Source organism: Carlito syrichta, unplaced genomic scaffold (genome assembly GCF_000164805.1).
Source record: "Carlito syrichta isolate Samal-C Ts95f unplaced genomic scaffold, Tarsius_syrichta-2.0.1 Scaffold309201, whole genome shotgun sequence".
NCBI lineage: Eukaryota > Metazoa > Chordata > Mammalia > Primates > Tarsiidae > Carlito > Carlito syrichta.
In genome coordinates, this window is record NW_007253297.1 from 142,074 (window position 1) to 165,940 (window position 23,867).

At 41.1% G+C, this 23,867-nt stretch overlaps 1 pseudogene across 1 annotated transcript in view; it reads right to left on the minus strand.

Moving 5' to 3' along the window:
- The window catches only part of LOC103269387, a 145,293-nt pseudogene that overhangs the window by 120,857 nt on the left and 569 nt on the right, over positions 1-23,867 (minus strand). The window lies entirely within an intron of this gene.

Consider the following 23,867-nt stretch of genomic DNA (forward strand, 5'->3'; position numbering starts at 1 on the left):
GGGAGAAGGTACAACTGAGACAGTAAATAAGTTTCACCGCTAGTATCCATGGTGAGTCACGGAAGCCCAGTGCACTGAATTTGGAAGGGCCCAAGATGCATCATGGGCTCATAAGAAAGTGCAAGGTAGCCGGGCTCGGTGGCTCAGCCTGTAATCCTGCACCTTTGGGAGGCTGAGGTGAATGGATTGCCTGAGCCCGTGGGTTCGAGACCTGCCTGGGCAACTTGGTGAGACCTCATCTCTGCAATAAATCAAAATGAGCTGGGCATGGTAGCACGCGCCTGTAGTTCCAGCTACTTGGAAGGCTGAGGTGGAAGGATTGCCGGAGCCCAGCAGGTCGAGGCAGCGGTTGCCGGGAGCGGCCACTGCACTCCAGTCTGTGTGACAGAGTGAGACTCCAACTCAAAACAAAAAAAAAAAGTGCAAGGTGATGGCTGGGAATATCTATCATGACGCAGCAGAAGGAAGGAGAAGCACAATCCCACATGGTCATCCTCGATCCAGTCTTTGCCCTTCATTGCACATAGGAGGAGACAGATTCCTTATAAATGGTTAGTCCAAGGTCACGAGATTAGTGAGTGGCACAGCTGGGCCTCCAACCAGGCGTTCCAATACATTTATTCACTTATTCATTCATTCAACATTTGTTGAGGAATTACTAGTTCCGGCATGGTACTATTTGTCAAAATAAAATGATGGTACTATTTGCCAAAATAAAATGATGAACAAAAGCACTCATGGTTGCCAGCCTAGTGAAATTTAGTTTATTTAATGCCTAATCCACAGTTCCTCTTAAACCTCATGATATATTTACAATTCCTACCTCTCCTTTACTATTAAACTCCTATTTTCTTATATTTAGTGACATTTCCTAGATAAATATAAAAACTGCTTATATTTTTTAATTGTTTATATTTTTTAAAAACTTCATATTTAAAAAAAAATCCTAAACAATTTAACCAATTTATAACTATTATTTCTTTCCTCTCTTTATTCCAGTTAGCAAACTTTTAAAACTCACATTTAACCAAAATCCCCGATGACACTTGAAATATTTTCTAGATAGCTATATCATTCCAGAATCTCAATTCAAAGAATTTATCACCTCAGTGTTAAAAGAAAATGGGGCCGGGCTCGGTGGCTCAGCCTGTAATCCCGCACTTTGGGAGGCTGAGGTGAGTGAATTGCCTGAGCCCACGGGTTCGAGACCTACTTGGGCAACTTGGCGAGAGTTCATCTCTACAATAAATCAAAAAATTAGCCGGGCATGGTAGCGCACACCTGTAGTTCCAGCTACTTGGAAGGCAGAGGCAGAAGGACCACCGGAGCCCGGCAGGTCGAGGCTGCGGTGGCCGGGAGCGTGCCACTGCACTCCAGTCTGGGCGACAGAGTGAGACTCCAACTCGGAAGAAAAGAAAAAAAGAAAAAAGAAAAGAAAATGGTGGTTAAATGTATACAGATCTTATAATGCAAATTTTCCAGAGGTTGAACAATCATAACCCATCCTCAGAAATGCAAATTAGTGCTTAATAGATCTCACAGTAAGGAAATTCCATTTTTATTCCTAACCCAAACCTTACTACTAACAGTTAAACTAAAACCACTCTACCATGAAAGACAAGAGAAAAGAATCAATCACCACCTTACAGCAAATATCCCAGCACATATGATTTTGATTTGCAATTCTTCTGTTTAATCTTATTTTTCTTTCTAAAAATAAGACAAATTAATTTGTGGAAAAAGTAACCAGAAAAAGAGATTGCTCTAAAATCTTAAATAATTTAGTCAAAAATTTTTTTTCAAAGAAAATAAATAACTCAAGATGGAAATATCTATATATATAATTTTCACTAAACAGTTTCTATTTTGACTCTGGAATAAACATATGACTTTTCAAATTCAAGTTCGTTTGCAAAATTCCAAGCACCAAGTAAGCACTCATTTCCATAAAGTAAAAAGACACATTCTGGTCTTATTCTAAACAGGCCACCAGAAAACAAAACTAATACTGTGAACAAACAAATCTTAGCTAAAACTCATTGAAATAATCCAAATGGTTTCCATTCCAGGGAAAATAGTAAGTCAGCAGTTTGCGTATGGCTACCTTTTCTAAATACACAAAATAAGCAAAAACGCCACCAGAGGAAAGTGCAAATGCTGAACCCTTTCTATTTCTGTTTCCACGGGACTGCAATTCAATCAATACCGCCCAGCAGCACTCGGTCATCGTGTATGCACACTTCCAGGTGGCTTCCAGCATCCGTCCCAGAAGCCCACAGAACTCCCGGGACAAGGTTCGTGGAGCCATCACTCAAACCACAAAGCTACTGACAAGAAAGCCTGAGGCCCAGACTCACACTGGTAGAACAAGGATAGAGAAGCCAGAAAAATTAATGTTTAGAGGGTATGGAGCAATCACAACTGTCACAAATAACATTCAGACTCAAAGCAAGAAAACAATGAGGACACAGCTGAGCATTCCTTAAAGAACAAAAGGCTCTGAACAGATGAATAAATGAATCACGACCCTTCACCTATTACCAGGAACAGCCTGGAGCTGAAGAAAAACTGTTGAGTAAAAATATTCTATATAAGGAAACTTACTTAAGGGAAGTATTTAAAATCCTTCACCCAGGGTGGAAGACAGTCCAAAGTACGAAATCAGGAGTCAGAAAAGTCTGTCTGGGGTTATTAAAGGGCACATAAGAGCAGCATCTTAAGCATTACATTAGTTTTGAAAAACAACCAAAAAAGGAAAATGAAAATTGCTGTTTAAACTTCAAGACAAAGAATGTATTTCCAATCCCCCTTCTTCTACAGGACTTGAAAGGACAATAATTAGTCAAGAAAATAGCAGAATGAGGAAGTGGTATTATTTTACAATTTCTGTTAATCCCCACCAGCTGTAATTTAAGAAATTCAGTGACATCAGCATTTATATTTGAGCCAGTGAGAATGACAGAAGGACAACTGTAGAATCATCTGGGGGGGGAAGAAATTTGGGGGTGACTGGAAAACACATTTGAAATGTGGAAAATTAATTCACTTTGCAGTGAATCACTTCTACAGCTTCAAACACCAACACTGCCAAAAATAACATAAAAAGTGGAAAAGGAAGCATAAGCACTCCAAACCTAATCAAATGATCCAGTGGAACTTCTAAAAAAATGTTCACTGAAACAAGCAAACCAAACATTTCTGAAAACAAACAGAAAGCAATCTAGCCGTTTATGAACAAGACCCAAAGATTCAACGTGATATAAAGATTGACACCCCTTTAGAAAAACAAAACAACATGAACTATTGCAAGAACCTGTAAACTGAGATACTTTGGTTGTCATCTACATTACCTTTTTGAAAACAGGCACAGAGTCAAGTCCATGGTCTCTTTTCACAGATAGAGAAAACAGCTCGTGGGAAAACCACTAAAGTATTTTCAAGGTGTCCCATTTTAATTCAGAGACAGAACAGGAATAGGTCTGAATTCCCAACATAAAGGCAAACCATTGGCTTTTATTCCAGTCAGAAGCAAAGAAACAAGAAAGCCACATCAAACTTGACTGACCAAACAACCTATAGAAGAGAGCTGAAAACACTCACCAGGGCCGCCTCGGCCCTTTGGCGGAACATTGAGTCCACTGAATCGTCTCAGAAAGGAGATTATTATGAAGATGCAATTGCAGCCGCTCTGCCACACGCTTACAGCGCACCTTCTCTCAACACTAGGAAGGCTAAATTAGAGATAGAGTGATAATTAACAGGATCCTTGGCAGCAGGAGCCAGCTTCTTTAGCAAACCAGTAATTGCTGCCTACTTAAAATGACAGGGAATTCAGCCAGGAAGGAGGGAGGTGCTAGATGGTAATCATAAAAGGTAAAATAGACTTTACATCAACAGGTTATTGGCTCCCATTCAAAACGACCTTCTTATCTATAGATTAAGTTAATAATATCAGTAAATAATTTAAATCCCTTACATAGGAGGTCTAGAGATAAATAATCCTTTCAAGGAATGGATACAAGAAAATCTGATGAAAATAGATCTCCCCTACAAATCCTCCAATGCCCAAAATATCATAAATTGCTAATTAGATTATGAAAATAATTATCAATTTGTACAAGATGTCATACTGGAAAAAAAATGATTCCCATAAGTAACATATTTTGACTGTCTGGGCTTCCTTTGAAAATACCCAGATGAGAAATTTTTAACAGCAGTCATAAACACTGTTTATGCTTCCCTGTTCTGACATTAAAGCAATTTCCTTGTTTGTAACCTCTCTAGGAAAGAAAAGGTATTTAGCTCAGAAGTTGTTTGCCAGAACAAATGAGGATTGCTGGCAAGGTAAAGAGGAGAGTTAGCACATGATTTCTCTGGTTTAGACATCCAACACCATGAAATAAGACAGCCCATCGACCTATCAAAATGATTACTAAAGACTTATCTAGACATGGTCCCAGAAGACAAAGTCCCCAGCAAGAAGCAAACCAATGTACCTCTAACATCTTTAGTTGCCCAGAGACATGGAGAGATGAGGATTCAACCTTCTGCCATGGGGAGATGTCTGTAGGGATAAACCAGGGCAGCAGGTACATAGTTTCACAATGACTAACGCTGACCAAAACTCTTCATAAAATCAGCTCCATAGGTAAAGGCCTACTTTGTTTGCTCAGGAAAGCCCTGGCTTTATGATAGAATTGCAAAAGATTCCCTGATGGTCCTCCAAGAAGAGATCATTACAAAGCTAATGATCAGGCTTAAGATGCAGCCCAGGAGTCCCTATCAATAATATCTCATAGAAATCTTTAACATTTCTTGTGGTAAAGATACATACGAGGTAATGAATCAGGAGCAGAATCACTGGAAACTCAGCTGGCTTACACTTTTCTTGGCATGAATGCGAATTAAATCTTTTTTAAAAAATTATTGTTGGTCTTTCTCCTCTCCTACTAATTGAGAATAAGAATGCTTTTATATCCATTCTGTGAATCTCTAGCTCATCACTGATGGAACCAACTAAGTACATGGCTCACGATTAAAGCCATTAACTAGGATTTTTATAACTTCTTCCTCTCTGTTAGATCATTGTATCCTTTTATTGAAAATATTTAACTCAATACTTTGCAATGACTAACACTCTTAACACCCACATGTCAAGGCAGAAGTTATGCTCATTACACAACATTATGATGTTTCAAGACCTCTGGCATGTCAAAGATAAACAGTCCAGAGTGAAACAGACTGGATACAACTTTATGAAGACACACAAAAAAAGCAATTAACAAGTCAGGTTAGGAGAAAAAAAGAGAGGGAAAAAGAGAGAGATGAGTGAAAAACATCAAGATGTTAGGAGCAGCATGTTCAGTTGTAAAGCACAAGAATGGTAGGCTGTAATCCCAGCACTTTGGGAGGTTGAGGCGAGCGGATTGACTGAGTTCAGGGGTTCAAGACCAGCCTGGGCAACTTGGTGAGCCCTCGTCTCTACGATAAATCAAAAAATTAGCCAGGCGTGGTGGCATGCGCCTGAAGTTCCAGTTACTTGGAAGGCTGAGATGGAAGGATCTCCTGAGTCCAGCAGGTCAAGGCTGTGGTGGCCATGAGCATGCCACTGACTGTACTCTCGCCTGGGCAACAGAGTGAGACTTTGACTCAAAAACAAAAAAAAGGAGAACACAAGGATGGGTGTGTAGACAAGACTGCTTAATGTCATTACATAGCAGCATTTGAAGATCTTTAATAAGAAATGAGGAAAATCTACCACTTGTACACCACACCCTTGTGAATTACTAAGTATGCACCATGCCATCTTTTGTTACCTTTCTTGGAGCCTCTGGAGACTATCTCCTTTCTTTTTTCAGAAACAGCTTTGAAAACAAAGGACTGCTGAGGCGGAAGGATGGCTGGAGCCCAGCAGCAGCCACTGCACTCCAGTCTGGGCGACAGAGTGAGACTCCAATGCAAAAAAAAAGAAAAAAGAAAAAAGAAAACAAAGGACTATGCAGACAGTCATGCTGTGAGCACCTTTAATAGATATATTTATTTTGGATTCCAAGGTTCAACCACACCCTGAGACTTTTGTCTTTACTTCATCAGAAACCTAGTCCTCTTTCCATTCCAAAATCAACATGAGTTGTCACACCAATCACTTCCTAGCCTGCCTCTCCTCCAAACCTCTGAACCCCAATATACATGGTAACCACCACAGTACGGTAGATAAGTGGTTGAGCTAGCTTTGAAGTCAGACAGTTTTATTTTGAATATTGGTTCTACCCTTATTTGAGTGACTTAAGATAGATGAGTGACAGAGGATAGACAAGCATCCTTTTTTTTTTAATTTAAAAAAAAAAGTGGCCAGGCCATTGCTTTGCTAAGCACTGGCTAGGCCCCTGTGCTCACTGAACTATGGCCAAGCCATGTTTCCTAGCTTTGCCCCCTCTCTACCTTGAGGAGGTGAATCTTCTCTCTTCTCTCTTCTCTCTTCTCTCTTCTCTCTTCTCTCTTCTCTCTTCTCTCTCCTCTCTCTCTCTCTCTCTCTCCTCTCTCTCTCTCTCTCTCTCTCTCTCTCTCTCTCTCTTATTTACTTTCTAGCCATTGCTTTGCTAAGTTATGGTCGGGCCATGTGGCTCTCTGAGCTATGGCTATCACCATGTTTCCTTAGCTTTTGCTCCCTCCCCTACTTGGGGAAAGTGAATCTCAATCTCTCTCTCTCTCTCTCTCTAATTTATTTTCTAAATAAACTATATTGTCCAATCTATAAATAAATAAATAAAATACAATGTGGCCATGCACAATTGCTCACATCTGTAATCCTAGCACTTTGGGAGGTTGAGGTAGGAGGATTGCTTGAGGCCAGTAGTTCAAGTCCACCCTGGGCAACATATTGAGACCCTGCCTCTACAAATAAACAGATAAATAAGTAACTAGCCAGGCATGGTAGTACATGCCTGTAGTCCCAGCTACTCAGAAGGCAGGAGGATCAGTTAACCCCAGGAGGTTAAGGTTACAGTGAACTGTGATCGCGCCACTGCACTACAGCTTGGGTGACAAAGTGAGACCCTGCCTCTAAAAATAAATAAAATAAGATAAAATGGGACCCTATCTACCTCATATTATAGCTACATTATATAAAGCATTTAAAACATTTAATACCATACCTGGAAGACAGCAAGTACCTTAATATGTTTATAATTCACCTAGATTTGAATTACTAATTCCTGCTGTTTCAGCTTCTTGACTTTTCTAACACAAAAAAAAAATTGAAAAAAAAAAAGTCACATAGGTACTTTCCTTACTCTAGTATAACACACAAGGATACTGCATGAAAATACAAAAGGCAGGCTAAAGCAGACACACGGCACAGCCTACAAAAAGAGATTTAAAAGTGCTAGATGGTGTTGCTAATATTATTGCTCTTTATATCTTCTTCATTGTTACATTTTGTGATCTATCTGCTATGCAACTTGAAACAATGAGACCTACTGAAAACAGTTCTTTTCTCCCTCCTTCTAAAAGAATTCCAAGTAGTCCCAACAAGTACTCAGTTAATGTTTACAATAATGACCATGCTGATAACTATAAAATGCTAATTTCCAATGCTTGGAGCAGTCAAAATCATCACCTTTATCCTCTACGCCCTGAGTAAGCTGGACCTGGTTACTTCAAAAACTGCCTTCACCAGAATTTCTAAGCCGTCCGACTGTTTTCTGATGAATTCTTCAACAATGGTTCCCCAGTTTCTCTGTGCTCTTTTACTACTTCTTCCCCACTCTCTCACTTCACTTTCCTAAAGAATGAGAGACATCATATCAAAATTAAAAATACTGTAATTGAACAGTTAACTGGAAGATCTGAAAGTGATGGGCCATTTTTGTTGACAAACAAATTGGTAAAAATGGAGGATCAGATTCCTGGAAAAGCTTTATTAATGTGACTTCCTTTGAAATCCACAACATCTGAGCAAACAGTATTTTAAAATGTTTTCCCCAGTGGATAAGCTTTTTATTCCAGAGAAAGACTGCTAGATAAATACAGATGCAAGAAAACAATTTTTAATACAGTCAACCTTCAGTATGTGTGGATTCCCCATTTGCAAATTTATCTACTCACTAAAATTTATTTGTAATCCCCAAATCAATATTTGCAGCATTTTTTTGCAGTCAATCATGGACATGCGCAGAACAGAAAAAATTTGAGTAGCCCAAAGTGCACATTCCGGATTGAGGTCAAACAAGGTGATGATCTCCCTTCTTGTTTCAGCTCTCATAGCATACTGTAAACAAATGTCACAAATGTTCTTTACACAGTCTATGTGGTGCCATGTTTTTCCATCTTTATGTGTTTTTGTTGGTGATTCCATTATTTAAAACGGCCCAGAAGTACAGAAGTGCTGTCCAGTGTTCTTAAGGGAAAGAAGGCCATGATGTGTCTTACAGAGAAAATATAGGTGCTAGACAAGCTTCATTCAGGCATGAGTTATAGTGCCACTGGCCGTAAGTTCATTGTTAATGAATCAATAATGTATATTAAATAACATGTCTTTAAATAGAAACACACATAAAACAAGGTTATGTATTGATCAGTTGACAAAAATCTTGCGACCAGAAGCTCTCAGTAACTTACCCTGTATTTCCCTAGTAGCAATCATTCAGTATTCACTAATTGTTGGCAGCAACTTTACAGGACAGCAATAACAAAATTTGACTGTATTTACATATGCCAGGTACTGTGCACATTATCTTCTAGAATCTTCACAGTTAACCCAAGAGAGAAATATTACTACTAGCCCCATTTTATAGGGAAGAATACTAAGGCTCAGAAGTCTGAGACGGAAGGATGGCCTGAGCCCAGGAGGTCAAGGGGGTGGTAAGCCGTGATCATGCCACTACACTCCAGTCTAGATGACAGAGTGAGACCCTGGCAGAAAGGGAAGGAGGGAGGAAGGAAGGAAACTGAAGCTCAGAATAACTTAACAAGGGCTGATAGTTAAGAAAAGGAAAGGTTGAGGTAACTTCTCACGCATTTTTATGAAAGGGTTGAAAGGAAGAAAGAGGGAGGGAAGGAGGAAGGAAGGGAGGGAGGGAGGGAAGAACTAAAGTTCAGAATAACTTAACAAGGACTCATGAAAGAGTTTAACAGAGTTCCCAAAAGTTACTGATCCCCTCTAGCACACCAGAAACACTTAATCCATCTAGGTCATTATTTGTTCATCAAATATTGGACACTCGGTATCCTGGAGCCTTGAGAGACCCAGTGAATTCACTAAGCCTGTTCCCATGGGGATTGACAGACAATAAAATAAGTATTACCAATTGGCCTATTTATAAATAACAAGATACTTGATGTCTTTTTTTTTTTTTTTTGAGTTGGAGTCTCACTCTGTCACCTAGGCAGGAGTGCAGTCACACACTCATGGCCACCGCAGCCTCAGGCAATCCTTCCACTTCAGTCTTCCAGATAGCTGGAACTGCAGGCGTGCGCAGTTAGTTTTTTGATTTATTGTAGAGATGAGGTCTCGCCATGTTGCTCAGGCTGGTCTCGAACCCCTGAGTTCAGGCAATCCTCTCATCTCTACCTCCCAAAGTGCTGGGATTACAGGCGTGAGCCACTGCGCCCCACTTGATTTCTTAAAATACACATTATTTTTAAAATAAGACCTTCACATAAAGGATGATATAATGGACACTGGAAACTCAGAAGGGGCAGGGGGGAAGGAGTAGAGGGACAAAAACTCATTTATCGGGTACGATGTGCTCAGGTGGGAGTGGTGGGTATACTCAAAGTCCCTACTTCTTCATCACTGTACAATGCAATCAAGTAATCAAAAACTATGTGTGCCCCCAAAGCTATTGAAATAAGGAATAAATAAATAAATATACGCTATATACATAAAATAAAATAAAGATTTCAAAGTGAGGACTAAAGGCCGTCTTCAGTCAATATTCGTTAAAAGAGATTTCTTTCCCAGGGTAACCGATGTGACCACCAAGTGGGTTCCTTTTCTCTCCCAGAAAGACCTCCTCTTGCCCTTGATGGTCTGATCCGGGGGCCACGCCAACCCTTGGCAGCCACTCATTTACCAAAGGTGATACCAGTTCAGGTTTGACCCTTCTTGCTCACTATTCTCTCCTGACTCCACAGCAGGCTCAATAAATATTTTTAAATGTCCCTTTATCTCACAAGGCAAGGAAAATATGCCCAAAGATCCTACAACTAAACCCCAAACCATGACTCTGGGGAATTAAGAGTAAGAGTTAGATCTCTTAATGTTCACCCATTTAGATGCCCAAGAAAAGTTCTAATGGCAATGACAACAGTAGCAGCCCAAAACTCTATCAATAGGTGGATCCCGGCAGTAATTGTAGTACAGTACAGTTAAAGTAACAGTGATATGATGCCAGGAGCAGCAGCTGATGTCTATTGTGTCCTTACTACAGGTAGCATCTCATTACCTTATTGAATCTTCACAACTACCTGATGAGGCAGGTATCTTGTCATCTACATAACGTGACTCAATTGTAACTGATGAAGGCATTCATATACATGTGCAATATAATGGGAATTTTTCCCCCGAGAAAGATGGGTGCTGGTTGAGCTAAACCCCCATTCTACTTTCTAGTGACCAGTTCAGCCACAGGTTTTAGGAGAGAAACTTTGCGAGGATCACAGGAAAAGCAAACTAGGCCAGGTGGGGTGGCTCACATCTGTAATCCCAGTACTTTGGGAGGCCGAAACTAGAGGATTGCCTGAGACCAGCCCGGGCAACTGCACGAGACCTCATCTCTACAATAAATCAAAAATTAGCCAGGTATAGTGGCGCACACCTGTGGTTCCAGCTATTTGGAAGGCTGAGGCAGAAGGATCTCCCGAGCCCAGCAGGTCAAGGCTGCAGTGGCTGTGAACATGCCACTGCACTTCAGCCTGGGTAATAGAGTGAGACTCCAACTTAAAAAAGAAAGAAAGAAAGAAAGAAAAAGTAAACTAGCATATTGGTGCCAGAAAAAAAAGAAACAATTAAAACTTAGATTCTAGTCTCTCAAGTAGCTATATATTACTATTACAAAAAAAAAAATCCTAGATGAGTAAAAGAAACAAAGATTTTAAGGCTCAAAAATACAAAGCCTTATGGCTTATATTGGATAAGGATAACAAGATAAAGAAGCTGCCATAAAAAACTGTGAAAAGAAAAGCAGGAAGTCACTATAGGCAGGGCTGAAACATGACAGTTAGGAATGAGAGGTGTCCATGTTGAGACAGCCACACAGACGAGCTGCTACGTTGCCCTGGTACTATGCAACCCCAATTAGTGAATCTTATGATTTATTCTTCCACCTAACTGTAGTCTATAATTACGATGAAAGGAAACATGTTGATAAAGACAAAAATTGTTCTGGCAACAAAAGTAAGACCATGCGTGTAAATAGCATGTGCCATCCTTAAATAACTTCCTGTTAAGGCATCCCACCATTCACTACTATTTGACCTGCATCAACTCTCAAAGATTCTGATGCTGATTATCCAGCTCGGGGACTATGGAGGGCCCCTCTTCCTTCTCTTCTTTGTATTCTCTTCCTCACCCCTCACCCCTACTGATTGTCTTTGAGTCATTTTCACCTTATTAAAGTATCTAAAAATTCAAGTCAAAAACCTTGCTGATGTTGTGGATACAGAAGTAATCAGAAAGAAGGAACTAAGAGTCAGGCTTTGGGCTGAGCAGTCTACCCTTGCACTTTTTCAAATCTGCACAATTACCCTATAACATAGATCATATTATTATCCACTGTCCCCTTTAGGCCTCTGTTGAAACAAGCCACAAGAATAACTTGCTCAAAGCTATTCAGCCAGCAGGTGGCCAAATCAGAATTTAAATTTAACTCTGTCTCATTCTAAAGTTTAGAATATTAGACTGGTTAGAACCCTTAATCATTAGTTTACAATAAGAACAAATCAAGACTTTCCCCCAGTCAGGCTCAGTGGCTCACACCTGTAATCCCAGCATTTGGGGAGGCAAAGGCGAGAGAGGATTGCCTGAGTTCAGAAGTTCGAGACTAGCCTGGGTAACTTGGTGAGACCTCATCTCTACAATAAATCAAAAAATTAGCTGGGTGTGGTGGTGCACTCCCGTAGTTCCAGCTACATGGAAGGCTGAGGTGGAAGAATCCCCTGAGCCTAGCGGGTAGAGGCTTCAGTGGCCGTGAAGACTTTCTCCCTGAAGAAGGTCAACATGCAGCAAAAGAAAAAAAAAATTCAAAAGGTCTGAGTCTAAGTGGATTAAACAGAGGGGTGGGTTGAATTTCCTGGTAAATAAGGAAGCCAGAAGTTTTCTACTGGCTTTATTTGTCTGACACAACACTGGCCCTGCCCTTCCCTCTCACAGTCTGTACCTCAGCATAAGAGAAATGAACAACTTGGTGAGATTCAGAACAAGGGGAACAACTTTATTATGTCAGGACACCCTTATGTGTGACATAGCAGATGCTAGCTGGTCGCATCCACTCCACCCGTCTGTTTTAGAAGCTCCCACACTCTACAAACTATCTGGAATTAATTAAGACGGGAAAACAGGCTGACAGTAGTATTTCAAATTTTATTCAGCAGAAGTTTTGTGAAAAACAATTTGGTCATGTGAACATGCCCAAAACCACCATCACTTGGTTTCTCAACCAAATCTTTTAGTCAAGTGACTGTATTATGCTTCAAGTTTCACACTTTTAGAGTCTAGATTAAACTACAACCACCTCCCCCCACTTTTGAGATTTGAGCCAGGACTCCCGATGGTAGTAAAGCTAGGTTAATTCCCAGTTACTCAGAGAGGACATTTACACAAACAAGAATCCTATCCTTGGAAGGCCTAGTTAGCCCTATCTTTGGACTTTCCTGTTGTTTAACCAATGAATTCCTTATCTGATTAAGCATAGTTAATTTGGGTCTTCTGTCACCTGACAGGAGACTGCCCAAGCTTGTGTACTGTTCATATCCCACCTATGTGCATGCTTTCTATTCCCAGTTCATTGGGCACAATCACTCCATCAATACCACATTAGTGCGGTGGTTTTCCAAACATGACCCCCAAGCCAATAGTGTCAGCATCACTTAGAAATGTGTTAGAAATACAAATTCTCAGATCCTACCCCAGAACTACCAAATCAGAGCCTGTGGTGGTCCATCCCAGCAGTCTGTTTTAACAAGTACTCCAGGAGATACTGATACACACTAAAGTGGAAGAACCACTGCCCTAAAGATTTTGCCACAAATCCCTCTGGCTCCGTATTGCATTCTAAGATCCCATCATCTAGCATTTACCTAGATAAAAATATTATTAGTGTTTATCTACCCAAAGACCAGTGGAAAAAATCACCAGGCTAAGATGATACAAGGTGTGGTTCCCAAAAGTCTACACATTGATTGTCTAATACACCATAAGCCAGTGGCCAACCTCTCATAATTTACTCTCCAAGTATACTTCCTTGCAGCAAATGGGTAAACCTTTACTTGAAACGTCACTAGGAATCATGCCAGCTGCTTATATTTTTAGGGATTGCTTCACACAAGCTACTGTAAACTCTTCCTTTAAAAATAAACAAATAGAATTTTCAAGAACACACAGTTGGGGTCACTCTCTTCCTTTGAAAGCAAATGACCTTAACTGGCCAATACTATTTTAATGTTTATTCATAGTCATCCTCTGCCAGAAACATTATAAATTAGTTACAAAGGGTTCTATTGGCTGAGATGCCAACATCCTAAATTTAGACAGTACAACTATGCAGGCTCAGTAATACAACAAAGCAAAGCTAACACTGAAATAATACCTTTCCACCTTTTGCTGAAAAACTTCAAATGCTAAAAAAATTAAAACAAAAATATATCCAATCCTTTTGATGGAAGGGATTGTTACAATTTGAACACTGACGTGTGTGTGTGTGTATTCCCGAGCTCAGTTTTAGAGCACTGTCTCCACCAGTTTAGGACAGACGGCAAGTAAGAGGAACCATGGGGCCACATATCACTGAGGCCCTCTGGTAGACTTTACCAAGATGGTGCTAGGTCCTACGTTAAATGAAAAAATCATCTTCAGGGTGCCTATGTTCATTTCCTCTCACCAAATTTCAAATCTTCAGTTAAAAACAAAATGTATGTTTTGAAAAACATGCTTCCTGGAACCAGTTAGTATTTAAGAACATTTTATGGCAAAGGTACCAAAGTAAATATAGCATTCCTGTTTGTCATTGCATAATTTCATCTATAACCACAGCTATCAGGCTAAATAAATCTTCTCTGCCTCAAATATTCCCCTTAGTGAGGCAAATTAAGTTTCCCAGAAGGAAACCTATTCTACAAATACACACTATGAATCCTCCCAATAGTGGGGACAACCATTTTTTTGATGCTGCCCTTGATCACATGGGAAAATAGATGAACATGTGGGAATGATTCAGCAAGTTATGCCACTTTGGAGAAGAGGCAGGGGTGGGAGGGCAAACGCCACAGATGCCTTCCTGAAATTGCTCAATGAGCCACAATTTCTTATAAGACAGAATTCTACCAGTGCCCTCTATAGACCTATAACTCACTGCATCTGGATATAAAACATTTGCTCTCCCACAACCCAAAATTTTTCCTTTTGAAACTTGTCACTCTATGGGTACTTGAATCAAAGAACACAGTCACTGAAATCCAAATGCTTTGAAGATTTTTTTTTAAGTGGTTGAATTAAAAACACGCCATTGCCTGTGAATGTCAAAGTTGGTGAACACTCGAGGTGGTGTGTGGGAGGAGAGCTTCTTCTTTTTTGTCTCTGTACCATCTCTGACATGTTCACATCAGACAGAGTGGACAGGAAGTGTGATCTCAGGACTGAAACACAGGACTACGAGTCAGGAGTTCTACACTGGTTATTTGTTCGTGGTGGGTGTGTTTTATGTAGTCAACCTTAGGCTTTCCTTTTTAATCCTCTATAACTTGAACCTCTCCTTCACACCAAAAAAGGAATTCAAAATCCAGCCAAAAACACCATTCCTAGGCTAAGGATGGTCAGACATGAAAGATCTCAGGGCAACAAACAGTGAGAGGAGCAAAGGACGATATCAAGTAGGATGATCCCAGAAGAAAGAAAAGATAGTCAAAATAACAAGACTCATCTCCTCTTTTAGTCTAGGGTTTGGTTTATAAAAACAAGCATGAATCTCTGACTCACTCAACATTAGGAAAACACTTAAGACCAAGTTATAAACATGTATAACCAAGATTAATGTCAGTATTTCTTTTTCCACTATTGGTATATTACCTCAAACCAGCTCTATGGTGGCCCTAAACACTTATTAAGCCTCAAGCCTAACGTTAACTGTTTTACATACATTACTTTTTATCTTTGCAGCTACCTTGCAAGGTAGTAAATGCTCCATTCTACAGAAGAGGAAATTGAAGTCAGGGGGGTGGGTAATTTGTCCAAAGTCTCAGAGCTTTGATTGGCAGTGCCCAGAATTGTACCTTTATGTCAGACATTCGGGTCTTGGCTTCCAAATCACTTCCTCCAAGCGGTCATTCCTGATCATTCTACCCAATGAAGGATCACTCTACCCCTCTTTCACAGTCACATTCTGCCAATAACAGCCTCTTTAGTTTTCATAGCAGATAGCAAAAATTATCTTGTTTATTTATCTGATTCCTTATTAACTGTGCCTCACCTCCAATATGTAAGCACCATGCTAGCAGGAACCTTCCTGTCTGATTCTCCAGTTGATTCCCAATGGCCAGCACAGAGCCTAACACACAATGCCCAGTGCCTGAGAGTCCTCCAGAAAAGTCAGCCATTGAAGACAAGCACCTGATCATTCCGAATCTTGGGACAGATGTCTCAGGTGAACATGCGAAAGGTATACTTCTTTATTCTTCACAGCATGCATGAAAAGCCACAGGAGGGAAAGATGAAGCAAAGAAATAAGGAAGCCATGTTGAAGAAATGGGCTTAGAGAAATAGGCTTACCATTGAGGAGCCAAATCTGGCCCTCCGATATCCTTTGCGCTAGAAAGGGAAGTGGAGAAATTTCAACAGAAATCTCAGACCTCCTTGTGGGTCTTCTTGACCTCATTTGTCTCAATAAAGATGCAGACTTATTCCTTAGTATAATTCCCTTCCTCAGAGTACACCATGTTCACTAGTCTCACAAAAACCTTCATATAAACTAACTGCAAACTCGTCTTTATAGTATCAAAAACTTGTGGTGACTGCACTTAACATCTTTGACCTGTCTTCTTGATTATTGTCTCCAAATAATGCATACTTGGAGTATAGTCAAACATATTTTTATAATTTATTCTGATTGCACAAACCCTCAGAAAAGTAAGTACAGTTTATAATTTACACACACACACACACACAACAAAGGAAACTCTTGGTTATTGCCCTTGAAAGATGACAAAAAAAAAATTAGTCAAGGATTTTTTTTCCTATTATTTATCCTAATACTGCCAGTTCTGAAACAAAGCAGTTGGAGGGGGAAATTTAGTAACTGTGATTTGTCCCAAGATACATTTTTTTACACTGAGGTCCTATTCCTGACAGTAAGCACATGTGATCTGTTCTAAAAAAAGGATATTTTCCACTTCTTGCACAACTGGAGCAGATATAAACATCAGCCTGTGCAAACTGCACTGCAGAACTCAAAGAGAATTAAGCATACATTCACTTAAATGAAATCTATAAATAGTAGTAATCGCGAAGAGGAAATCTCCAATACAAACAAAACCAAGACTTAGAATCCCACTTTAATCAAGTGTTCTATTTAATCATCATACCGCAAAATGAATGTGCATAAAAAGATTTGAACATCTGCCAGGTTGAGGCACCTCAATCTTGTCTATTTTGGTTCAGATACTTGATTCTATACATGTGTGGTTTGGTTGTTTTTACAAGGAGGGAAAAACTTACTATCGTGGTAAAAGTCTACTCGAAAAAAAGGACTTAATCTCATTTACTAACAGTGCTAACACTGTACTGAGCACATCTACACATTTTTGTCTCCATTTTAAAACTCCTAGCGACCCTAAGAGGATGGAATCTATTGATCCCATTTCACAGGTAAAGAAATTGAGACTCCTGCCAGGCGCGGTGGCCCATGCCTACAATCCCAGCACTTTGGGAGGTGGAGGCAAGAGGATTGCCTGAGCCCAGGGGTTCGAGACTAGCCTGGGCAACTTGGCCAGACCTCATCTCTACAATAAATAAATAAAAAATTAGCCGGGCATGGTGGCACATACCTGTGGTTCCAGCCACTTGGATGGCTAAGGCAGAAGGATAGCCTAAGCCCAGCAGGTCGGGGCTGTGGTGGCCGTGATCATGCCACTGTACTCCAGCCGGCGCAAAAGAGTGAGACTCCAACTCAAAAAAAAAGAAAGAAAGAAATTGAGACTCCAAGAGGGTATCTTGAATACAGACATAGTAGTTCAGTGGCAAAGTAGTGACCACAGCCCTTCAGCACAGCTCCATCTAAACCTGTCCACATGCATACAATCTCTCAGCCACCATGCGCCCGGTGACCACAAGAAAGAGCTAGGAGTCTGATTAGAAGTTTAAAAGGCAAATGAAGCCGGGTGAAATGGTTCACACCTGTAATCTCAGCACTTTGGGAAGCCGAGGAGGGGGGATTGCTTGAGCCTAGAAGTTCAAGACCAGCCTGGGCAACACAGCAAGATCTCACCTCTACAAAAAATCAACGAGGTGTGGTGACACATGCCTGTAATCCTAACGACTTGGGAGGTTGAGGTGAGAGGATTGAGAAGCTTGAGCCCAGGAGTTTGAGGCTGCAGTGAACCATGATCATGCCACTGCACTCCAGCCTGGGAGACACAGTGAGACCCAGTTTCTCAAAAACGAAAAAACAAACAAACAAAAACCGTTAACTAGACTTTACTCTCTCCAAAACTCCCAGTGGGGTAAGGGAAGTGGCAGAGGGTAGGTTTCAGCAATGGGAATTTAATATAGGAAGGGGAATTGAGGAGATATTTGTGGATGAATAGGTGAATAGGAGTGTTTGAATTTAGACTTTAGGATTATGCCCCCAAGGCATGTCACATTTTAGTTTAGTTGTTAGAAACATGTCTGGGTATAGTTTCATCTTGAAGACCAAACTCAAACACTCCTATTCACCTATTCATCCACAAAACTGTCTCCTCAATTCCCCTTCCTATATTAAATTCCCATTGCTGAAACCTACCCTCCGCCATTTCCCTTACCCCACTGGGAGTTTTGAAGAGAGTACAGCATGATGCATTGTTTGATTTTGCACCATGCAATGCAGTACTAATTGGAAGACAAGAGCATGGGGCTACAGCTAGGTAACCTTGGTTTAAATCCAGGCCCTATCTACCTGGCATGTCTCAGTTCCTGTCTCTGTAAAATAAGAATAATAAAAATACAGACTGGGCATAGTGGCTCATGCCTGTAATCTCAGCACTTTGGGAGGCCAAGGCAGGAGGATCTCTTGAGCCCAGGAGTAAGACCAGCCTGGGCAACATAGCAAGACCCTGTCTCTACAAAAAAAAATACAAAAAATAAAATTAGTCAAGGGTGTTATTACATGCCTGTAGTCCCAGCTACTCCAGAGTTTGAAGAGGAAGGATCACTTGAACCCAGGAGTTCCAGGCTGCAGTGAGCTGTGATCATGCCACTGCACTCCAATTTAGGCAACATAGTGAGAGCCTGACTCTATTAAAAATAATAATAATAAAAACATACAAAGTTGAAGCGAAAATTAACTGAGTTAATGCAAGTAAAATATTCAGAATAGTCTGACACATAGTAAGCACTTGATAAGTGTTCACAGTTTTAACCATTACAATTAATATCATTACTGTTTTTATTTATTATGATCATTTCATGCAGGTTTTGCAAAGATTAGGTACATTTTACATATGCAAAAACACTTAGAGCAGGCTGGCACACACACATAATAAATGTTAGCCATCATTGTTGGTATTAATTTGCACATAGTGGGGCTCAATAAATATATGTTGAATATCTATGGATGTGCTAATGTCACGATTCCTAGATTTTTTAACTAGTATAAAAGAATTGTTACATATTAGATAGAAGATATAAAATACAAAAGTTTATCTGAATACTTCATTAGGAAGAAAGCAAAAAGGAATTTACTAATATTGAGGGAATTTTATTGCCTAACAACACTTTTCTTAGAGGAGATAACCACAGTCAACCAAATGCAACACTTCCCAGAATGCCAGAGCTCACTGCTAAGTAATAAAGAAAATAACGAGAGTATCTTCTAACATTTACTGAGCACTTACTATGTGTCAAGTACCATGCTAATACTTCCCCACTGTCAATGTCACAGTTAGTGTTCTTAAGACCCCTAGGAGGCAGACTCCTAATTGTCAGATGAGGAAATGGAAATTAGAGGTCACCTAGCCTGCTCAAAGTCACCCAGCTAGTAAGGGACAGACACTGATATCAGAGCAAGGCTCTTCATCTCTATGATAGGGGCTCCCCGTAGATCCAACAGAACAAAAAAATCAAGGAAAAGTTCCAGAAACCAAAAAAAGATTGACAGTTTTGTTTTGCCATGAATGGATTATTATTCATAAAAGAAGGAGTATTTTTTAAAATATGAAGACAGGAGGGAAAAATCTCAGATAAATTCGAGAACTGGCAGTGGCCTCATACCCAAATATATGTGTATGACCCAACAGTCCTTATCTTTCTCATTTTACCCCAAACCCATGAAAACTTCACATACCACTCTGTGAATCATCATTTGGGGAGCACTGCTGTATCCTATCCTGCTTTGATAAACCCAATACTAACTTCCATTCCCATTTCTAATTTGCAGGATGTTTAATAATAGCTGTCTAAAGCAGTACCAAAAATTTAAGAGGAAACTGGAATTAACTTATGCCAATTCTGAAGTCTGTCCAGGAAAAGGATATTAGCAACTTCAAAGCCACAGATTGAGCACTAAGTAAACCAAACAAAAGGACCATGAGCCTTAAAAATGCTACAATGTCTTAAAATGTCGATTTTTGGTCTAAAAGACCTACAGAACGTTCCCTTGCTCCGAGAAGCTCACTCAACAGTTCCACATTTATTTTCCTGCCATGACTATGCCTATGTGAATTCTGGGTTCACTCTCAATATTCAGCACTTTTCCTCTGCCACCCACAGTTCAGAACTAACTCATTCCCAGGAAAATACACAAAGGTTTCAAAAACCTGATTAGAGGAACCAAAGTGCAAACAATTCTTCATTAGAACCTTTTCTCATAGGATGTACTTCCCTATGACACAGGCTTCCCTGTCAATAAAACATTTCAAAAATGGGGTTCACATATTCTAAATCCAACACCTTCAGATTCCTAAAGGCAAGGAGTTCTGGGTTAGGAATGAAATGAGTCTTTCCTCATGAAACACTTGAATATGTCAGTATAGTCCCAATGAAGAGTATATAAATTTCTCTCTGGAGTGAACTTGGTGGATCCCGATTTTAAAAGGAACATAATGTTCATGGCAAAAAACAAAACCAAACACCTTACCCAGAGTGGGAAATAGTAGTAAGGGAGAAAGTAAATATATTCAAACAAATCTTTATTGTGCCAGGTACTGTTCTAGGCTAATGGTTCTGAAATAAGGGTGGTTTGGGGCCAGTTATGGTGGCTCACACCTGTAATCCCAAAACTTTGGGAGTCCAAGGTAAGAGGATTGCCTGAGCCCAAGAGAGGACTGCCCAAGACCAGCCTGGGCAACATGTTGAGACCTCATCTCTATAACAAATCAAAAAAAAAAACCGGCACAGTCCTGTAGTTCCAGTTACTTGGGAGGCTGAGGCAGAAGGATCGACTAGCCCAGGAAGTCTGAACTGCAGTAGCTGTGACCATGTCACTGAACTTTAGTCTGGACGACAGAATGAGACTCTGACTCAAAAAAGGGGCGAGGGGTTATATTGTCCAAAGCAAGTCATCTGACAATGTCTGAAGACATTTTTTGGGTTGTCACAATTGATGGAGAGGGCAGTACTGATTTCTAGCAGAAGGCCAGGGATGATGCTAAACATCCTGTAGTGCATAGGAAAGCCCTCCACAGCAAAGAATTTTCTAGCCCAAAAGATCAACACTAATGACCCTTGAGAAATTCTGTTCTAGGCTCTAAGGACATAACAGTGAACAAGGAACAGACAGAAATCCCTGGTCTCTTGGAGCTTGCAGTCTAGTGTGGAGAAACACATAATAAACATAACATATTGGAAAATTACTCATACAGTAGATTATAGTATAAGCGCTATGGAAAAAATACAGCTGGGCAAGGAAGACTGAAAGATGGGAATAGTAAACCCCATGGTCAAGGAAGGCCACACCATCAGTGTGATGAAATGATATTTGAAGGCAGACATGAAGTTGGTAGGGAAGTGAGTGCTGTGGCTGTGGCTGTCTGGGCCTAGGATGGCCCAAGCAGAGGCAACAGCAAGTGCAATATACAAAAGCTCAGAGGTGGAAGGGCCTGGGGTATTCCAGGAACAGTGAGGAGATTGGCCTGACTGAAGCAGACTGGAGCCAGGAGGCAGGCAGCAAGAGATAAAGTCAGAGGTGACATCTCAAGGATCTTGAATTTTACTCAGAGAAACTAAAAACCCTTGGAAGGTGCTGGGCAGAGAGTGACATGATCTGACTTAAGGCTTAACACAGGGCTTCTTGATGTCAGTGCTATTAATAATTTGGGGTCAGATAACTCTTTGTTGTGGGAGCTGACCTGTACACAGTAGAGTGTTCAGCAGCATCCCTGGCGGCTTGGACCAAAGTGGTAGCAGAGGTGATGGTGAGAAACAGGCAGAGTCTAGACACATTTTCAGCACTAACGGACAATCCAGAGAACACAATCGATAACAAATGACTACAGCAGTCTTCACGTTTCAACTTTTTCCTACTAAGACTTCTTAGAAGTGAGGAGCCCCGGCAAAGACTTAAGACAGTAAGCAATAAGAAGGCCCTAAACAATGTGTAGCCCTTTTAAAGTCACACAACAGATGTCGATGACAATACCTTAGACAACCGTGGAAAACAGTATAGGGAAATGTTGCCAACTCTATGTATTTATTCACAGATTTTATTTAACTGGTTTATTTCAAAGAGCATGTGTCTGCTCCACATACAAGTTTTACAACAACTTTTTTTAATTTAGCCTTCCTCTCCCTGCTGGTTCGGGCCCGCACCTGTTTCTAACATTAATGTGTGAAGCCATTTCTTCCCACATACCCACATTTTTCCTTACACGTGCTTGCTAGCTAGCTCCTGAGGACATTCACCCTTGAAAGTCATTTTTGCTGACTCTGAAAAAGAACAGGCCCAAATCATTCAACATGAGTTTCGTGGCACTCATTTGGGTTTTTCCAGATGGTATTTTCCTCACTCTCTCATTTAATGTTATGTATCAGCTACCATCAAAAATATTCCAAACGGTCCGGTTCATTTCTTTCAGAATTACACACACACACTCACTCCCTCATTCTGGCCATGTAAGCATTTGCTTATAGAAGCAAAAGCAGAGACTGCTCAGTAAAACATGAGTCCCTTCAGCCGAATGCAGATAAAGGCCTCATGAGCATAACCAACAATACCCTTTACACAATATTACTCAAACCTCCCCCCCCCCCAGCCCCCAACACACACAATCTATGCTCACACACAAAACAGCCATTATGAAGAAAAATCGCCAACTAAAGGCTGGTTTTATGCGTCTAACTGCTTAGGAGGTTTCCCTCCAATGTGCATGAAGCATCTGTAAAGAGCCTGCTTCAACAATGGCAGTTAGTAGGTCTGCTCTTCCCAGATTTTCTTAACCAACTTGGACTCTGGGTCGTGCCACAGCCCTGAAGGAAATAAACCGGGCTCCAGTTTCCACTAGAGCAAGAACGAGCCCGTGATGTCCAGAAGCAAAAATCGCACCACCTCACTCCTGTTCAGTTGTCCTAGTTCATTCACCCTAATTTCAGGACCCTCTCCTCCTCTGTCAGCCAGACCCATACACCCAGGCTCTATCCACGGTAAAGGGCGACACAGAAAGATCTGGTTTGTTGTTGTTGTTGTTGTTTTCTTCTTTTCTTCCAGTTATAGCCTTATCTTATCTCACAACTGAGAGGAGTGGAAATAAACCTTTCTCTGCTATCACAGCATCAATTGACCATCTCCCTCTTAGTAAGCACTGGAAATGAGAAGTTGGAGGTGTCCAAAGTGGCCGCAGGACAGAGAGAAAGGAAGATACCCAACACATTCCGACAGACAAGTGGGAATGGAGGCAGCAAAGGAGGGTGGTGCGAAGGAAGTGGGCACTAGAGGTAATGGGGCATCAGAACAGCGAATGTCTTCAGTCTCCTAAAAAGTTTTTGAAGTGCCCAGCGAATTAACCGCGTGTCTCCCACCAAGCAGGCGATTCTCCCTGTAACCTCCAGCCCCAGGTCTTTTCCTCCCCTCCAGGGAAGGCCTGGATTTGCATGAGACTCTATTTCCAAGGAGCCTAACCTGGACTAGGAGACACGCCCACCCGCTGCTCCGGCCCCTACGGCGCTCGCGCGCAGCGGTCTGGAAGGTGAGAGGCGGAGCTCAGGGAAGCCGCACCTGGAGGCGACCAGGGGCTGGTTTGCCCGGAGGGACCAGACTCCTAAGAAGCGACTACAAGCGAGCGCATCGCTTCCCTCCAACGTCGCATCTTGATCCACTCAGAGCCCTCCCTCTCCGAGCCCTCGGCCCGCCGTGATTTTCAGAAAAGAGGTTCACTAGAAACTCTTTCCCCCACGACACCCGCGCAGAGTCCCGGGCCGGCGCTCCTCCTCCCCCACCTCGCGCCAGGTTGCTCCCCAGCCCCCACGC